The 20,206-nt window shown below is 41.7% G+C and overlaps 1 pseudogene; it reads right to left on the reverse strand.

The window, feature by feature from the left end:
- LOC148775428 (aldo-keto reductase family 1 member C3-like) overlaps positions 1-19,909 on the reverse strand; it is a 31,287-nt pseudogene extending 11,378 nt beyond the window's left edge.
- Between the last annotated feature and the right edge of the window lie 297 nt (positions 19,910-20,206).

Genomic DNA, 20,206 nt, shown 5'->3' on the forward strand with positions numbered 1-20,206 from the left:
AAAGCCTCTTGATGAAAGTGAAAGAGGAGAGTGAAAAGGTTGGCTTGAAGCTCAACATTCAGGAAACAAAGATCATGGCATCTGGTCCCATCACTTCATGGGAAATAGATGGAAAAACAGTGGAAACAGTGTCAGACTTTATTTTTTGGGCTCCAAAATCACTGCAGATGCTGATTGCAGCCATGAAATTAAAAGAGGCTTACTCCTTGGAAGGAACGTTATGACCAACCTTGATAATATATTAAAAAGCAGAGACATTACTTTGCCAACAAAGATCCGTCTAGTCAAGGCTATGGTTTTTCCTGTGGTCATGTATGGATGTGAGAGTTGGACTGTGAAGAAAGCTGATCGCCAAAGAATTGATGCTTTTGAACTGTGGTGTTGGAGAAGACTCTTGAGAGTCCCTTGTATCGCAAGGAGATCCAACCAGTCCATTGTAAGGGAGATTGATCCTGGGCGTTCATTGGAGGGACTGATGCTAAAGCTGAAACTGCAATACTTTGGCCACCTCATGTGACGAGTTGACTCACTGGAAAAGACTCTGATGCTGGGAAAGGTTGGGGGCGGGAGGAGAAGGTGAAGACAGAGAATGAGATGGCTGGATGGCATCACCGACTCTGTGGACATGAGTTTGAGTGAACTCCGGGAGTTGGTGATGGACGGGGAGGCCTGGCATGCTGTGGTTCATGGGGTCGTGGAAAGTTGGACACGACTGAGCGACTGAACTGAACTGAACTGAACTGAACCTGGATGGTTTCCATCATCTCCAGCACATTTCTGTTCTGTGCTCCCTGTGAGACTCATAAATGCTGAGACACCAAGAGTTTGGATTCAGCCAACAGAACCCCACACGAACCCAACTCAGATGATTTGTCTCTTTATTACTTCCCAATCCAGTTTTTTTTAATATTATTTTTTACTGAAGAATGATTGCTTTACAGAATTTTGCTGGTTTCTGTCAAACCTCAACATGAATCCATTCCAGGTTTTCATGGTCTTCCTTCCTGCTTGCAGTTCACTCCAAGCCACTTTCACCCTCCATCTAGTCATCCTTCCATCTCAGGGAAATGCCTCCTTCCTCTAATTCTGGATTCTACCCACAATTTACCAGGAAACACTCCACACCTATCCACCCAGACTTTATCAGAGATATCGTTATGGATTTCATTTACAAAGTCCAGACAGAGACTCTGCTGTCTAGAATTCTTTGACCTACAAAAGCCGGATGAATAAGAGGAGAGGACAGACAGACATCAGGTTCCAGGGCAGAAGGAGGTTGTGAAGAGCAGGAGGGAGAGGAGCCAAGCTACTCACCTGGTTGTGGACAGGCTTGTACTTGAGCCCTGGCTTGTTCAGAATCTTCTCCAGTTGCTTGTGGTTGAAGTTGGACACCCCGATGAACTTGGTCATCCCTGCATCCTTCTACTTCTCCAGGGACTGAGAACAGATGGGTGCTGAAAAATCACTTGGAATGGGAAATATAACAAGAATAAAAGCTGGAAAAAGTGTCATCCAGCAAGAATTAGCATTGATTATCAAGAAGGGAAGAGAGGAAGAATGGCATGACACAAAAAGAAGAATTGCCATCTCCGTGGAAAACCCTGGAGAACACATATCACATGGAAGGAAATAGATATCGGTCTCACTGTCCCAGATTCTCTTCCTTCATTCCTCTCTGTGAACATTTCAGCAGTGGTTTCCTCCCCACAACCCCAGCATCACATCCCTTAGAGTTCATGAACTGCTGAATCTGATGGCCCACAGCCCATTCTCACAGACAGAAGAACTGATGGAGGTTTCCCCTCTCCTGGCTCCTCCTTTAAATCTCCACTCTTGGAAATCACCTCACATGTGTGACAGAGATACACTGAGTCAGCTATCAGTTTTCCATTTTCATATTTTGGGTATAATTCCTCCCCTGGCTAGAAGAGAAGCAGTCATTTTAGACATGTCACAGAATAATTTCTCCACATTTAGCAAGGCTTCAAGGAATCTGGGATTAAACCTACATGAGGTTCATTGACTCTGCCAAAGCCTTTGACTGTGTGGATCACAATAAAATGTGGAAAATTCTGAAAGAGATGGGAATACAAGACCACCTGACCCGCCTCTTAAGAAACGTGTATGCAGGTCAGGAAGCAACATTCAAAACTGTACATGGAACAACAGACTGGTTCCAAATAGGAAAAGGAGTACATCAAGGTTGTATATTGTCACCCTGCTTATTTAACTTATATGCAGAATACATCATGAGGAACGCTGGGCTGGAAGAAGCACAAGCTGGAATCAAGATTGCCAGGAGAAATATCAATAACCTCAGATATACAGATGACACCACCCTTATGGTAGAAAGTGAAGAGGAACTCAAAAGCCTCTTGATGAAAGTGAAAGAGGAGAGTGAAAAGGTTGGCTTGAAGCTCAACGTTCAGAAAACTAAGATCATGGCATCTGGTCCCATCACTTCATGGGAAATAGATGGGGAAACAGTGGAAACAGTGTCAGACTTTATTTGGGGGGGCTCCAAAATCACTGCAGATGCTGATTGCAGCCATGAAATTAAAAGGCACTTACTCCTTGGAAGGAAAGTTATGACCCACCTAGATAGCATATTAAAAAGCAGAGATATTACTTTGCCAACCAAGGTCCCTCTATTCAAGGCTACGGTTTTTCCGGTGATCATGTATGGATGTGAGAGTTGGACTATGAAGTAAACTGATCGCCAAAGAATTGATGCTTTTGAACTGCGGTGATGAAGAAGACTCTTGAGAGTCCCTTGGACTGCAAGGAGATCCAACCTGTCCATTCTAAAGGAGATCAATCCTGGGTGTTCATTGGAAAAACTGATGGATGCTAAAGCTGAAACTCCAATACTTTGGCCACCTCATTTGAAGAGTTGACTCACGGGAGAAGACTCTGATGCTGGGAGGGATTGGGGGCAGGAGGAGAAGGGGACAACAGAGAATGAGATGGTTGGATGCCATCACCGACTTGATGGACATGAGTTTGAGTGAACTCCAGGAGTTGGTGATGGACAGAGAGGCCTGGCGTGCTGTGATTCATGGGGTCACAAAGAGTTGGACACGACTGAGCGACTGAACTGAACTGAACTGAACCTTAATTATCAAATAATGATGAGATGTGCTGAACAATTATTAATCATTAGTTGCACAAGAAACTCTACATAGTAATCTTTTTTATTTTTCTATTATGAATCCAATCTCTATCGAACATCCATTGAAACAACTACCTTACAGTACAAACACACTCACATACAAAAGTGTTTAATAAGGAGTTTTCAAAATGCTATCCCTTAATAAAGAATTAAAACTTCAAAAGTACATAAATTTCCTTTTTTACATGTCCCACCAGCAAAATTATTTTGCTTTACAGATCTCACAGTGGTGAAATCCTGAGCAGGATACCAAAACCAGACATTTGCCAAAGTCCTTATTGGAGGTTAACTATTAATAGCTTTAGGACAGCGTATGCAATGTGCAAACAGACTTTGAGTGCTTATACTTTGTCCTTAGTTATATAACTTCTAGAGTACTCTCATAAGCTGACTAATACCTATTTTACATATTTCACTTAACTTACTATCTTATTCAGCACTACTCATAAAAGAATAACCTATAAACAACTTAAATTATAACAAATTCAGGAATAGTAAGGGAAATTAGCATGCAATGCTACATGGTTATATTGTGAAATCAAAAGTTCAATATGTACTATGATGCCAGAAAAATGGTGAGTTAGAGGAGAAGGAAATGGCAACCCACTCCAGTATTCTTGCCTAGGAAATCCCATGGACAGAGGAGCCTGATGGACTACAGTCCATTGGATCACAAAGAGTCAGACACAACTTAGTGACTAAACAACAACAATCTCTATCAAACATCTACCAGGTATCGATATTCTACCAGGTATTGTTGTCTTTCAGAATTGTTCTGCAGACAAGTAAAAGTTAAAGGAATTTATTACCACTAAACTGGACTTACAAGAAATGCTAAAAGGACTTCTTTAAAATAGAAAGGTGCTAGTTAGTAACAGTTAAATATATGAAACTATACATCTCACTGATACAGATAAATATATAGTAAAATTCAGAGTAATGTTAAGGTAGCGGGTCAAACACTTATAAAGCTAGTATGAAAGTTAAAAGACAAAAGTTGGAAAAATAACTGTAATAGTTTGTTAATAGATACACAAGGTAAAAAGATGTAAATTGTAACATCAAAAACAAAATGTTGGAAGGAAAGTAAAAACTGTAGAATTTTAGAATGCATGCAAACTTAAATAATTTTCAGGTTAAAATGGACTGGTAATGTCCACGGGTAGAGTCTTCTCTTGTGTTGTTGGAAGAGGGTGTTTGCTATGACCAGTGCGTTCTCTTAGCAAAACTCTATTAGCATTTGCCTGCTTCATTCCATGCTCCAAGGCCAAATTTGCCTGTTACTCCAGGTGTTTCTTGACTTCCTACTTTTGCATTCCAGTCCCCTATAATGAAAAGGACATCTTTTTTGGGTGTTCGTTCTAAAAGGTCTTGCAGGTCTTCATAGAACCGTTCAGCTTCAGCTTCTTCAGCGTTACTGGTTGGGGCATAGGCTTGGATTATTGTAATATTGAATGGTTTGCCTTGGAAACGAATAGAGATCATTCTGTCATTTTTGAGATTGCATCCAAGTACTGCATTTCAGACTCTTTTGTTGACCATGATGGCTACTCCATTTCTTCTAAGGGATTCTTGGCCACAGTAGTAGATATAATGGTCATCTGAGTCAAATTCACCCATTCCAGTCCATTTTAGTTCACTGATTCCTAGAATGTCTATGTTCACTTTTGCCATCTCCTGTTTGACCACTTCCAATTTGCCTTGATTCATGGACCTAACATTCCAGGTTCCTATGCAATATTGCTCTTTACAGCATTGGACCTTGCTTCTATCACCAGTCACATCCACAACTGGGTATTGTTTTTGCCTTGGCTCCATCCCTTCATTCTTTCTGGAGATATTTCTCCACTGATCTCCAGTAGCATACTGGGCACCTAACAACCTGGGGAATTCCTCATTCAGTATCCTATCATTTTGCCTTTTCATACTGTTCATGGGGTTCTCAAGGCAAGAATACTGAAGTGGTTTGCCATCCCCTTCTCCAGTGGACCACATTCTGTCAGACCTCTCCACCATGACCCGCCCGTCTTGGGCGGCCCCACATGGCATGGCTTAGTTTCCTTGAGTTAGACAAGGCTGTGGTCTGTGTGATCAGACTGACTAGTTTTCTGTGATTATGATTTCAACAACACAAGAGAAGACTCTACACATGGACAGCACCAGATGGTCAACACCAAAATCAGATTGATTGTATTCTTTGCAGCCAAAGATGGAGAAGCTCGATACAGTTAGCAAAAAACAAGACAAGGAGCTGACTGTGGCTCAGATCATGAACTCCTTATTGCCAAATTCAGACTTAAATTGAAGAAAGTATTGAAAACCACTAGACCATTCAGATATGACCTCAATCAAATCCCTTATGATTATACAGTGGAAATGAGAAACAGATTTAAGGGAATAGATCTGATAGACAGAGTGCCTGATGAACTATGGACGGAAGTTCGTGACATTGTACAGGAGACAGGGACCAAGACCATCCCCATGGAAAAGAAATGCAAAAAAGCAAAATGGCTGTCTGACGAGGCCTTACAAATACTGTGAAAAGAAGAGAAGAGGAAAGCAAAGGAGAAAAGGAAAGACATAAGCATCTGAGTGCAGAGTTCCAAAGAATAGCAAGGAGAGACAAGAATGCCTTCCTCAGTGATAAATGCAAAGAAATAGCAGAAAACAACAGAATAGGAAAGACAAGAGATCTCTTCAAGAAAATTAGAGATATCAAGGGAAAGTTTCATGCAAAGATGGGCTCGAAAAAGGACAGAAATGGTATGGACCTAACAGAAGCAGAAGATATTAAGAAGAGGTGGCAAGAATACACAGAAGAATTGTACAAAAAAGATCTTCATGACCAAGATAATCACAATGGCGTGATCACTGACCTAGAGCCAGACATCTTGGAATGTGAAGTCAAGTGGGCCTTAGAAAGCATCACTATGAACAAAGCTGATGGGAGTTGATGGAATCCCAGTTGAGCTATTTCAAATCTTGAAAGATGATGCTGTGAAAGTGCTGCATGCAATATGCCAGCAAATTTGGAAAACTCAGCAGTGGCAACAGGACGGAAAAGGTCAATTTTCATTCCAATCCCAAAGAAAGGCAATGCCAAAGAATGCTCAAACTACCACACAATTGCATTTATCTCACACACTACTAAAATCATGCTCAAAATTCTCCAAGCCAGGCTTCAGCAATATGTGAACAGTGAAATTCCAGAAGTTCAAACAGGTTTTAGAAAAGGCAGAGGAACCAGAGATCAAATTGCCAACCTCCGATGGATCATGGAGAAAGCAAGAGAGTTCCAGAAAAACATCTATTTCTGCTTCATTGATGATGCCAAAGCCTTTGACTGTGTGGATCACAAGAAACTGTGGAACATTCTGAAAGAGATGGGAATCCCAGACCACCTGACCTGCCCCTTGAGAAACCTGTATGCAGGTCAGGAAGCGACAGTTAGAACTGGACATGGAACAACAGACTGGTTTCAAATAGGAAAAGGAGTACGTCAAGGTTGTATATTGTCACCCTGCTTATTTAACTTCTATGCAGAGTACATCATGAGGAACGCTGGGCTGGAAGAAGCACAAGCTGGAATCAAGATTGCCAGGAGAAATATCAATAACCTCAGATATGCAGATGACATCACCCTTATGGAAGACAGTGAAGAGGAACAAAAAAGGTTCTTGATGAAAGTGAAAGAGGAGAGTGAAAAAGTTGGCTTGAAGCTCAACATTCAGAAAACTAAGATCATGGCATCTGGTCCCATCACTTCATGGGAAATAGATGGGGAAACAGTGGAAACAGTGTCAGACTTTAATTTGGGGGGCTCCAAAATCACTATGGATGCTGATTGCAGCCATGAAATTAAAAGGCACTTACTCCTTGGAAGGAAAGTTATGACCCACCTAGATAGCATATTAAAAAGCAGAGATATTACTTTGCCAACAAAGGTCCATCTAGTCAAGGCTATGGTTTTTCCAGTTGTCATGTATGGATGTGAGATTGGACTGTGAAGTAAACTGAGTGCCGAAGAATTGATGCTTTGAACTGTGGTGTTGGAGAAGACTCTTGAGAGTCCTTTGGACTGCAAGGAGATCCAACCAGTCCATTCTAAAGGAGATCAGTCCTGGGTGTTCATTGGAAGGACTGATGCTAAAGCTGAAACTGCAATACTTTTGCCACCTCATGTGAAGAGTTGACTCACTGGAGAAAACTCTGATGCTGGGAAGGATTGGGGGCAGGAGGAGAAGGGGAAGACAGAGAATGAAATGGCTGGATGGCATCACCGACTCGATGGACATGAGTTTGAGTGAACTCCGGGAGTTGGTTATGGACAGAGAGGTATGGCGTGCTGTGATTCATGGGGTTACAAAGAGTCGGACATAACTGAGTGACCTGAACTGAACTGAACTTAACTGAAAATGAACTGGTATATAAGTTGTTTCGTATAAGCCTCACTTAAACTACAAGTGAGTTTAAACAAAAATAAACAGAAAGCAATAATTGCATACAACTACAGAAAATTATCAAAGCACAAGTGAGGAGGTCAAAGAGGAGGAAAGGAACAGAGGTATTATAATAGCCAGAAAACAGTTAACAAAATGTAATCAAAAACATACATATCAATAATTACTTTAAATGCAAATAGACTAAATTCTTAAAATAAAAATAGAGAGGAAGAATGGTTAAAAAACAAGACCCATCTATATACTGCCTACAAGAGACTCACTTCCAATGTAAGGATACAAATAAGACTGAAAGGACAAGAAGGGAAGAAGACATCTCTTGTGAATGGAAACCAAAGCAAAGCTGGAGTAGCTTTTCTTATATATGACAAAATAGACTATAAGAGAAGGACTGTAATAAGAGATAAGATAATTACATAGTGATAAAAGGGTCAGTCCAACCAAAGAATATCATATTTGTGATATATTTGATACCCATCCTTCTCGGAAAAATTGAAGAGAAAGGAGTGCTTCAAAACACATTTATGAGACCTGCATCACCCTGATATCAAAAACAGACAAGGACAAGATAAAAGTCTGTGGATTAGTTAATAAATGAAATTTGACATATGTGATATATTTATATAAGATATTAACATAAGGAGTAATAGGTGAAAGAAGTATATGGAAACCCTGTACTATTAGTAGACCTTTTCTGTAACCCTCAAATAATTCTAAAATAAAAAGTATATTAAAAATGAAAAAAAAAAAAATGATGAGCTAGAAGGACTAAATTCTCCCAAAGAAAGATGAAAAAGGAGAGAGAAAGCAATGAAGAATCTCATAGAAGTTCTGGAAAACAGTCAAACAAAGGTCTATAGCAATAAAGTAAACAGGCAATTAGGAAAAATTCAAAACAAAATGTGACAAGGAATTCCATTGTGCATCACTCACCTGTACCCTCCTCCTGTCTGGAGCAGTGCCATCTTGATCAGCTCCCAGCTGCCTCCCTCAAACCAAAGTGATCACCGAAAACCTGTATGCAATGTTCCAACCTACTTGGGGGCTGTTTGGAGATTGCTGTCTGTTCCACTTAACTCTCAACTTAAACTGAAGAACAGCTAGAGGGGCTATTTCAGCTGCAGGGGGACTATACATGTATGGAGTGAGTGTTAGTTGCTCAGTCATGTCTGACTCTTTGCAACCCTATGGGCCCACCATTCTCCTCTGTCCATGGAATTCTCCAGGCAAGAATACTGGAGTGGGTTGCCAGTCCCTTCTCCAGGGGATCCTCCTGATCCAGGGATTGAACTCAGGTTCCTGCATTATAGGCAGATTCTCTACCATCTAAGCCACCGGGGAAGCCCAAATATATATGGGATCAAGGACAAAGGAATAAGGGGGGAGACATAGACTAGACCAAGTATTAATAAAACCCTGAGTAGAACTGGGGTGTGGATTTGGGGGGGGGGGAACATAGAGCATTCAAAAACAGTCATAAATACACCAGAATCAGAAATCCACCCATGGGCCAGGCAAGATGCTGACTCAGAAATGAACTGAGACCCCTGAGTTTTCCTGTTGGGCTAAAACCAGGACCAGGAGCATACCAAGCAAATGAATGAAGGAAAATCATGACAAGGAACAAATCTACCAAGAGTATTTGCCTTGTTTGTTAAACAAGTTGTTTAAAGTACCCAACTATGAACACCTTCACAAAGGAACACACACAGGAACACAGGCACACATGGATGGGGCATGGCAACCATCAGAGAGGGGCCAGAGGACCAGGGTCTGGAGCTCTGAATAGTGTGCCAGGATTGCACCACATACATGATCATCCATGCCAGGGGCTGCTCCAGCATGCCTTCCTCCAGCTCTGCTCCCCTCTGGGGCAAAGGTGCCAGTGTCAGGGATTAGGAGGAGGGTGCACACTTGCAAGGGGTGGAAGAGGCCAACCTTCATGGCTTCTGCTCCAGCTCCTTGGGACCTGCCTGGCCCAGTAGGGTTGGGACAGTCAGTGAGCACAGGAGAAGACTTTGCTCACACTGGGCTCTGGTTCTTGCCTTCCCCACCTCTTCCCCTCAAAGCGACAGTTGCCAGCATGCCCTGGGAAGGGGTGACCCTTCCCACCTCAGCTCCAGCTCTGCACCAAAGCCTCTGGGCACACAGATTGCACAAGGATGCATCCACACAAGGACACCCCTGTAAGAACAGAGCAGGAAACTTTTTCACCTAATTTCATAGAGACAGAGAAAGTAAAGCAAAATGAGAAGATAGAGCAATTTGTCTCAAATGAAACAATATGAAAAACACCTGAAAAATCCACTAAAGAGATAGATATGAATAATTTACCAAAAGAATTCATTTACCAGAATTCAGAATAGTAATTAAGAATGCTTCTCTAACTAGGGAATAGAACATAAAAACATTCACATGATAGGGGTTCCAGAAGGAGAAGAGAAAGGAAAAGGGGTGCAAAATGTATGTGGTGGAATTATGGGTAAAAACTTTCTGAACCTGGGACTTCCCTGGTGGTCCAGTGCTGAGAACTCTGTGCTTCCACTGCAGGGGTCAAAAGTTCCGAACCTGCTCAGGGAACTACTTAGCAAAGGTGATTAAAACCATGAGACAGGGGATGTTCCTGGATTACCTGGGTCACCCTAGTGTAATCACAAAGTCCTGGGACCTGGGAGGGCTGTAGTCGAAGAGAAGGTGGGAAGATAGGCGCATTAGAAAAGAGACTGCAAGATGTGATGTGCTGTCTCTGAAGATGGCGGAACAGACTACAAGACAAAAAATGTATTCAGTCGCTCACTTGTATCCAACTCTTTGCCACCCTATGGACTGCAGCACACCAGGCTCCTCTGTCCTTCCCTATTTCCCAGAGTTTGCTCAAATTCATTTCCATTGAGTCAATGATGTCCTCCAACCATCTCGTCTTCTGTCGACCCTTTTCCTCCTGCCTTCAATCTTGCCCAAAATCAGGGTCTTCCCTAATGAGTCAGCTCTTCACATCCAAAATATTGGAGTTTCAGGTTCAGCATCAGTCCTTTCAATAAATATCAGGGTTGAAACTAGGACTTCTTTAGGGTTGACTGGTTTGATCTTCTTTCAGTCCAAGGGACTCCCAAGAGTCTTCTCTAGCACCACAGTTCAAAAGCATCAATTCTTTGGTGCTCAGCTTTCTTTGTGGTCCTACTCTCACATCCATACATGACTACAGGAAAAGCCATAGCTTTGACTCTATGGACCTTTGCCAGAGACATCTCTGCTTTTTAATATGCTATCTAGGCTTCTCATAGCTTTTCTTCCAAGGGGAAAGTGTCTTTAATTTCATGGCTGTGGTCACAGTCCACATTGATTTTTTGCCCAAGAATATGAAGTCTGTCACTCTTCCCATTTTTTCCCTGTCTATTTCCCATAAACTTAAGGGACAAGATGCCATAATCTGAGTTTTTGAATGTCAAATTTTAAGCCAAATTTTTCACTCTCCTCCTTCACCGTCATCAAGAGGCTCTTTAGTTCCTCCTCACTTTCTGCCAGAAGGGTAGTGTCACCTGCATATCTGAGGTTATTGATATTTCTCCTGACAATCTTGATTCCAGCTTATGATTCATCCAGTCCTGCATTTCACATGATGTACTCTGCATATAAGTTAAATAAGCAGGATACAATAATATACAGCCTTGACACACTTCTTTCCCAATTTTGAAGCAGCCCATTGTTCCATATCCAAATCTAACTGTTGCTTCTTGGCCTGAATACAGGTTTCTCAGGAGGCTGGTAAGGTGGTCTGGTAGCCCCATCTCTTTAAGAATTTTCCACAGTTTGTTGTGATCCAAACACCCAAAGGCTTTAGCATAGTCTATGAGGAGGAGTGGATATTTTTCTGGAATTCTCTTGCTTTTTTTATGATCCCACGGATGCTGGCAATTTGATCTCTGGGCCTCTGCCTTTTCTAAACCCAACTTGTACATTTGGAAGTCTTTGGCTCACATACTGTTGAAATCTAGCTTGAAGAATTTTGAGCATTAATTTGCTAGCATGTGAAAAGAGTGCAATTTGCAGTAATTTGAACATTCTTTGCAATTGCCCTTCTTTGGGATTGAAATGAAAACCGACATTTTCTAGTTTTCCAAATTTGCTGGTAAATTGAGTGCAACACTTTAATGGCATCATCTTTTAGGATGTAAAATAGTTTAGCTTGAAATCCATCATCTCCACTACCTTTGTTCATGTAATGCTTCCTAAGGCCCACTTGACTTCACACTCCAGGATGTCTGGCTGGAGGTAAGTGACCACACCATAGTGGTTATCTGGATCATTAAGACATTTGTGGTAAATTCTTCTGTGTATTCTTGCCATCTGTTTTAATCTCTTCTGCTTCTTTTAGGTCCATACTGTTTCTGCCCTTTACTGTGCCCACTTTGCATGAAATTTTCCCTTGGTGTCTCTAATTTTCTGAAGAGATCTCTAGTGTCTCTCATCCTATTGTTTCAATCTATCTCTCTGCATTGTTCACTTATGAAGGTGTTCTTACCTCTCTTTGCTAGTCTTCAGAACTCTGCATTCAGTTGCCTATGTATTTCCCTTTCTCTTTTCCTTTTCACTTCTCTTCTTTTCTCATGATTTGTAAGGCCTTCTCAGGGAACCATTTTGTCTTCTTGCATTTCTCTTTCTTGGGGATGGTTTCAGTCACTGCCTACTGTACAATGTTATGAACCTCCATCCACAGTTCTTCAGGCATGGATCAGACCTAATCTCTTGATTCTATTTGTCACTTCCACTGTATAACCATGAGGTATTTGATTTAGGTCATACCTGAATAGCCTTCACAACAAACTGTGGAAAATTCTTCAAGAGATGGGAATACCAGACCACCTGACCTACCTGCTGAAAAGTCTGTATGCATGTCAAAAAGCAACAGTTAGAACTGGACATGGAACAACAAACTATTTCCAAATCGGGAAAGGAGTACATCAATGCTGTATATCATCACCCTGCTTATTTAACTTATATGCAGAGTACATCATGAGAAATGCCAGGCTGGGTGAAGCACAAGCTGAAATCAAGATTGCTGGGAGAAATATCAATAACCTCAGATATGCAGATGACACAACCATTATGGCAAAAGCAAAGAAGAACTAAAGAGCCTCTTGATCAAAGTGAAACAAGAGGGTGGAAAGGTTGGTTTAAAGCTCAACATTCAGAAAACTAAGATCATGGCATCTGGTCCCATCACTTCATGCAAATAGATGGGGAAACAATGGAAACAGTGAGAGACTTTATTTTGGGGGGCTCCAACATCACTGCAGATGGTGACTGCAGCCATGAAATTAAAAGGTGCTTGGTCCTTGGAAGAAAAGCTATGACAAACCTAGACAGCATATTAAAAAGCAGAGACATTACTTTGCCAAAAAAGGCCATATAGTCAAAGCTTTGGTTTCTACATTAGTCATGTATGGATGTGAGAGTTGGACTATAAAGGAAGCTGAGCACTGAATAATGGATGCTTTCAAACTGTGGTGTTGGAGAAGATTCTTGTCAGTCCCTTGGACAGCAAGGAGATCCAAACAGTCCATCCTAAAGGAAATCAGTCCTGAATATTCATTGGAAGGACTGATGCTGAAGCTGAAACTCCAATAATTTGGCCACCTGATGTGAAGAACTGACTCATTAGAAAAAACCCTGATGCTGGGAAAGATTGAAGGTGAGAGGAGAAGGGGACGACAGGGGATGAGATGGTTGGATGGAATCACCAACTCGATGGACATGAGTTTGAGTAAGCTCGAGGACTTGGTGATGGACAGGGAAGCCTGGTGTGCTGCATTCCATTGGGTCACAAAGAGTCAGACATGACTGACCGACTGAACTGAACTGACGTGAATTGCCTAGTTGCTTTCCCTAGTACAGGGAGGAACCACAGTCCCACGCATTAGCAGAAAATTAGATAGAAGATTTACTGAACATGGCCCTGCCCACCAGAGCAAGACTCAGTTTTCCCCACAGCCAGTCCCTCCCGTCAGGTAGCTTGCACAAGCCTCTTACACTCATCCATCACAGGGCAGACAGAAGGAGCAAGAATCTCAATGCTACGGCCTCCAGAATGAAAACGGCAATCACAGAAAACTAACCAAAATAATCAGATGGGTCAAAGCCTTGTGTAACCCCAGTAACTATCAGTTCAGTTCAGTTACTCAGTCTATAAGTCATGCCATTCAGGGCCACCCATGATGGACAGGTCCTGGTAGAGAGTTCTGATAAAATGTGGCTCACTGGAGAAGGGAATGGCAAACCACTTAGCATTCTTGTCTTGAGAACCCCATTAACAGTATGAAAAGGCAAAAAGATATGACACTGAAAGATGAGCACCCCAGGTTAGTAGGTGCCCAACATGCTACTAAGGAAGAACAGAAATATACCAGCGGAAAGAAAGAAGACGCTGAGCCAACGCAGAACAACACCCAGTTGTGGGTGTGTCTAGTGATAAAAGTAAAGTCTGGCACTTTAAAGAACAATATTGCAAAGGAACCTGGAATGTTAGGTCCATGAATCAAGGTAAGTTGGATATGGTCAAACAGGAGATGGCAAGAGTAAACATCAACACTTTAGGAATCAATGGACTAAAATGGGCTGGAATAGGCAAATTTAATTCAGATGACCATTATATCTACTACTGTGGGCAAGAATCCCTTAGAAGAATTGGAGTAGCCCTCATTGTCAAGAGAAGAGTCTGAAATGCAGTACATGGGTGCAATCTCAAAAACAGCAGAAGAATCTTGGTTCATTTCCAAAAGAAACCATTCAGCATCACAGTCATCCAAGTCTATGCCCCAACCTCAAATTCCAAAGAAGCTGAAGTTGAACGGTCCTGTGAAGACCTACAAGACCTTCTAGGTCTAACACCAAAAAAAAAAAAAAGATGTCCTTTTCATCATAGAGGACTGTGAGGCAAAAGGAAGAAATCAAGAGATACCTGAAGTAACAGGCAAGTTTGGCCTTGGAGTACAAATGAAGCAGGGCAAAGACTAAGCAGAGTACTACAAAGAATGCTCTGGTCTTAGCAAATACCCTCTTCCAACAACACGAGACCTGTTCTTTAGGAGTTGGTAAAGGCAAGAGAACAGATTTTCCCCTACAACTTTCAGAAAAGAATGCATGCCTGTTGACACTTCAATTTTAGCCCATGGAACCAGATTTTGAATTTCTGACCTCCAGAAATATAAAATAATACATTGTTTTTGTTTCCGTCCACAAAGGTTTTGGTCATTTGTTGTAGCAGAAACAGTAACTAATACAGATGTGGTTCAAGTCAGCCCCACCTCCGTCTGCTGCATCATAGATTTTCGTCTCTCTGCTGGACTGTTCCTCTGACCTCAGAGGCAGGCAGTAATCTGCCCCATCAGGGAAACTTGTCTCTTAGTTCCACGTTCCTCCTCAGAGACTGTGCAACTCTGTGGTCCTCATTGCAGCCTCATTAAAGTCTTTGAAAACTGTGTATACTCTGCTTCTCATTGGTCTCTTGAACCATTTCTTGAATCCATTCTCCTCACGGTTTGCCTTTACCACTCTGTCAAAGCTGCACTTGACTTTGCCAAGGTTAATTGCCCAATCCAGTGGTCAGTTTCAGTCTTGTCTTACTTGTCCCCTTGTTAGCATTGGTCTCTTTTTTCTTCCAAACATCTGCTTCACATGCATTTAAGAACAACCCCTCCTTCCTCACTCACCAATCCTTCTCAGCCTCTTTTGCAGGTTCCTCCATATTTTATTTAAATCGCCTTCTTAATGTTGGGTTCTCATGAAGCTTAACTTCCCTATCTATACCACTCACGGTATAACATAATATCTCTGATTGTCTAGTCTCGTGGCTTTAAGAGGCAACTAAAATGAGCAAACCATAAATTAAATATTTTATCGAAACCTTTTCTCTGATAGAATTCTAAGTCCAACTGTATGCATGCATCTTCACATGGGTACCTAAACGTATCTCAAAGATACAGATCTATAATCGAACTCCTTCAGTTCAGTTCAGTCGCTCAGTCGTGTCCGACTCTCCGCGACCCCATGAATCACAGCACGCCAGGCCTCCCTGTCTATCACCAACTCAAGGAGTTCACTCAAACTCATGTCCACAGAGTCGGTGATGCCTTCCAGCCATCTCAATCTCCGTCGTCCCCTTCTCCTCCCGCCCCCAACCTTTCCCAGCATCAGTCTTTTCCAGTGAGTCAACTCGTCGCATGAGATGGATAAAGTATTGCAGTTTCAGCTACAGCATCAGTCCTTCCAATGAACACCCAGGATCGATCTCCCTTAGAATGGACTGGTTGGATCTCCTTGCGGTACAAGGGACTCTCAAGAGTCTTCTCCAACACCACAGTTCAAAAGCATCAATTCTTCGGCGACCAGCTTTCTTCACAGTCCAACTCTCACATCCGTACATGACCACGGGAAAAACCATAGCCTTGACTAGACGGACCTTTGTTGGCAAAGTAATGTCTCTATTTTTAATATACTATCAATGTTGGTCATAACTTTCCTTCCAAGGAGTAAGCGGCTTTTAATTTCATGGCTGCAATCAGCATCTGCAGTGATTTTGGAGCCCAAAAAATAAAGTCTGACACTGTTTCCACTGTTTTTCCATCTATTTCCCATAAAGCGATGGGACCAGATGCCATGATCTTTGTTTTCTGAATGTTGAGCTTCAAGCCAACCTTTTCACTCTCCTCTTTCACTTTCATCAAGAGGATTTTGAGTTCCTCTTCACTTTCTGCCATAAGGGTAGTGTCATCTGCATAACAGAGAATCTCAGAATATTAACTCCTTTCTCTGGAAGGCATGTAAGGGATTCAAAGAAATTCAGTAAAAGATGATCACAAATGATTATTTGGAGGATTCTACTCTAATGTAATCATCCCTTCAACCTACTAAGAAAAATCTTAGTTTAACCATCCATGCAAGTTGATGAACATTCTAACACAAGATGTAACACTGATGTGATCACACAAATTTCTAACCTTCAGAGCCAGGGGATAATGCATAATACAGAGATCAGCATAGTCCAGTTGAAGACATTTCAGTGACTTTTCCAAGGCTGGTCGGACCAGCTCTGGTCGAAAGGATGTGCACCAAAGCTGCAGAGGTTAAAGAATAAAAGTTGTATTAACAATACTTTAGGTAACTTATTTTGGCCTTACTGCAAGGCTTGTCTGATATTACTTCCCCAACCAAGGATCAAATCTGGGCACATGGCATTAAAGTGCCAAGTCTTAAGCATTGAACCACCAGGGAACTCGAATACTTTAGGAATTTACCAATAAGCATAATTCACTAAACAACTCTTCACCAAATGATCCTATTCAATAATTGTCACCTGGGCACAATCACTTGCACACATGTGCACACACACAACACACACAGTACCTTTGAAGTGCAGAATATGTCTTCTCTCTTCACAGGGCCATCTGGAATCTTGCTTCTAATGGCCTGGCCTATCTGCTCTTCATTTTGGTTTGCATGAGCACAGTCAATATGGCGGAACCCAACCTCTATAGCAAATGGAGTGAATTCCAGAGCATCCCTCTTAGCAACCTACATAAGCAACAAAGGTAGACATTGAATATCTACATGCTAAAGAGATTTCTAGGCACAAGATTTCATCTTCCCAACATCAACTTTTCTTTGTGCCTTTGGTTAGATCTGTATGTGTGGTGATGAATGACTGATGACTTCCCTGAACATTCCTGGTCAGTGATTAAGTGGACACCCAGGAACCATTCATCCTGAGGTGACTGTGGTTGATTATGGGCATCAGAGACCTCAAGACCACCTGCAGGTTCATTGATTTGCTGGTAGAACCCAAAGGACTCAGGATAACGTTGCAGTCATGGATAGGATTTATACTGTGAGATCTTTGAAGATAATTCAACAAAGGTGTAAGGTGCCTGGTAAAAGCATCAAGAAACAAAGTAATTGCTTCTAAGACCTCTGTCTACCAGTGAGGCCAAAAAGAATACACCACATAAAAGCTGTATGCAATCAAGGTGTACAAAGAGATGTTCTCATACAAGTCACTGTTTTTGTTCAGTCACTCAGTCCTGTTCAATTCCTTCTGACCCCATGGACTACAGCTCTCCAGGTCTGCCTGTATTTCATTATCTTCTGCAGTTTGCTCAAACTCATGTCCATTGTATCAATGATGCCACCCAACTATCTCACCCTCTGGCACCTCCTTCTCCTTGTGCCTTCAGTCTTTTTCAGACTCAGGGTCTTTTCCAATGAGTTGGCTCTTCGTATTGTGTGGCCAAAGTATTGGAGCTTCACCTTCAGCATCGGTCCTTCCAAGGAATACTCAGGGTTGATTTCCTTTAGGAATGACTGGCTTGATCTCCTTGCTATCCAGGGCATTCTCAAGAGTCTTCTCAAACACCACAGTTCAAAAGTATCAATTCTTCCCCGCATAGCCTTTTACGGTCCAACTCTCACATCCATACATAACAACTGGAAAAACCGTGGCTTTGACTATATGGACTTTGTCCACAAGCCAATGTCTCTGTTTTTTAAGATGACGTCTAGGTTTCTCATAGTTTTTCTTCTGAGGAACAATCGTCTTTTAATTTCCTGGCTACAGTCACCATCCACAATGATTTGGAGTCCAAGAAAATGAAGTCTACCCCTGTTTCCATTTCTCCCCCATTTATTTGCCATCAAGTGATGGGACTGGATGACATGATCTTAGTTTTTTGAACGTTTAATTTTAAGTCAGCTTTTCACTCCCTCTTTCACCTTCATCAAGAGGTTCTTTATTTCCTCTTCCCTTTTGCCATTAGGGTGGTGTCATCTCCATTCTGAGGTTATTGATCCTTCTCCCAGCTAGAGCTTGATTCAAGCTTGAGTTTCAACTAGTCCATTTCCCATGATTATTCTTACCAATGTGAGTATCCACTCTTAATGAATTACCAAAATCAACCTAGGAAACAGTTCCATCACCTCACATACCTAACTTTTTTGGGTGTTTGTAAGAAGACATAAGATCTAGTCTACAAAACTAAAGATATATCCCATTATTTTTAACCATAGTCACAGTGCTTTACATCAGGTCTCCATGATTATTCATTTTATAATTGATGGTCTGTACCCTTGACTAACAATTTACCATTTTTCCCAGCCTTGACACCAGCCTCTGGTCACCACACCTGTATTATCTGCTTCTGTGAGTTCTACTTTTTAAGATTCTAGCTACAAGGAGATTATGCAGTATTTGTCTTTCTATTTCTGGCTTGTTTTACTTGCCTTAGTGTTCTCACTATCCATCTGTGCAGTTGCAAATGGCAGGATTAACTTCGTTTTAATGCTGAATAATATTCCATTTCCTTTTATATGATTCAGAATCTTTCCCATTTCAAAGTGTTAAAGTGTTAATCATTCAGTCATGTCCAACTCTTTGTGACCACATGAACTGTAGCCCATCAGGCTCCTCTGTCCAAGGGATTCTCCGCAAGAATACTGGAGTGGGTTACCATTTCCTTCTCCAGGGGATCTTCCCGACCCAGGGATCGAACTCAGATCCCCTGCAAGGCAGGCAGATTCTTTAACATTTGAACTATCCAGGGAAGCCCAAGAAAACATTCCAAAACCTGGCCTGTAAGATAGTACCTTGTACCCTCAAATGGCACTGTATTTTCTCTGAGAATAAATTTCCAAGCAGAAACAAAAATATGAGGCTAAACACAGCTGGAGTGTTTCTTGCCTGCCATCTAGCAGGCACTCCACAATATAAAAGCAATTCATTCCCATTATTTTTCATTCAACTCATCTACAAGACCTCCCACCTCAAATACTTCTCTGTGTCATGGCTTTTTGGAAGGAGGAAAGAGTTCTGGAATTAATTAAATATACAGATAAACCTCTCTGTTGCAATCACCTTCAAACCGAAACAGCTGACAGTATTCTTGACAGCTGAGTCTCACCTACTGAAGATGGAAACTGGAAGGAAACCCAGAGTAATCTGCAGGTGAGCACAGCTTCGGACCATGATGCAGAGTGCAGGCCGAATGCTTTCTCCTCTTCCATAGGAAATGGTTCTAGCCTGGTTGGTGGAACCACGTGACCCTCCCAGCGTCACACAGGAGCTCAGTGCTTGACAACCCAAGTCCCTTCTGCTCATGTCACATCCACCACTATTTATATCTCAACCCACAACCAGTACTGTTACCTCTGGAGGCGCATAGGTTCCAAATCCTAGGACAGGAATGAAGTGGCCATCATTAAGCTTCACCTTCTGGCCTTTGGGATTCATTGTTGCTTCTCTGAGTAAGCAGACTGGGATTTTTTTCTTCTCCCTTCAAACGTTATAAATAACAAGAACATAACACCCCAGCTGCACTGTCCAGTGTTAGCAGAGACATTGTAGGAGAATCATGAATAAACTAGTATCCATGGAGTCAGAGATGATTGAACACAGTTAACTTGTTTGATTCTTTTGATCAGCACAACCTCAAGTATTATATAATGATGAGATTGGGTGAGCAATTATTGACTATTAGTTAGACTAGAAACTTCCAACAACAATCTTTCTTTAATTTTCTATTATGAA

Source organism: Moschus berezovskii, chromosome 15, assembly GCF_049115385.1.
Source record: "Moschus berezovskii isolate FMDL1 chromosome 15, NW_MosBer_1.0, whole genome shotgun sequence".
Lineage (NCBI taxonomy): Eukaryota > Metazoa > Chordata > Mammalia > Artiodactyla > Moschidae > Moschus > Moschus berezovskii.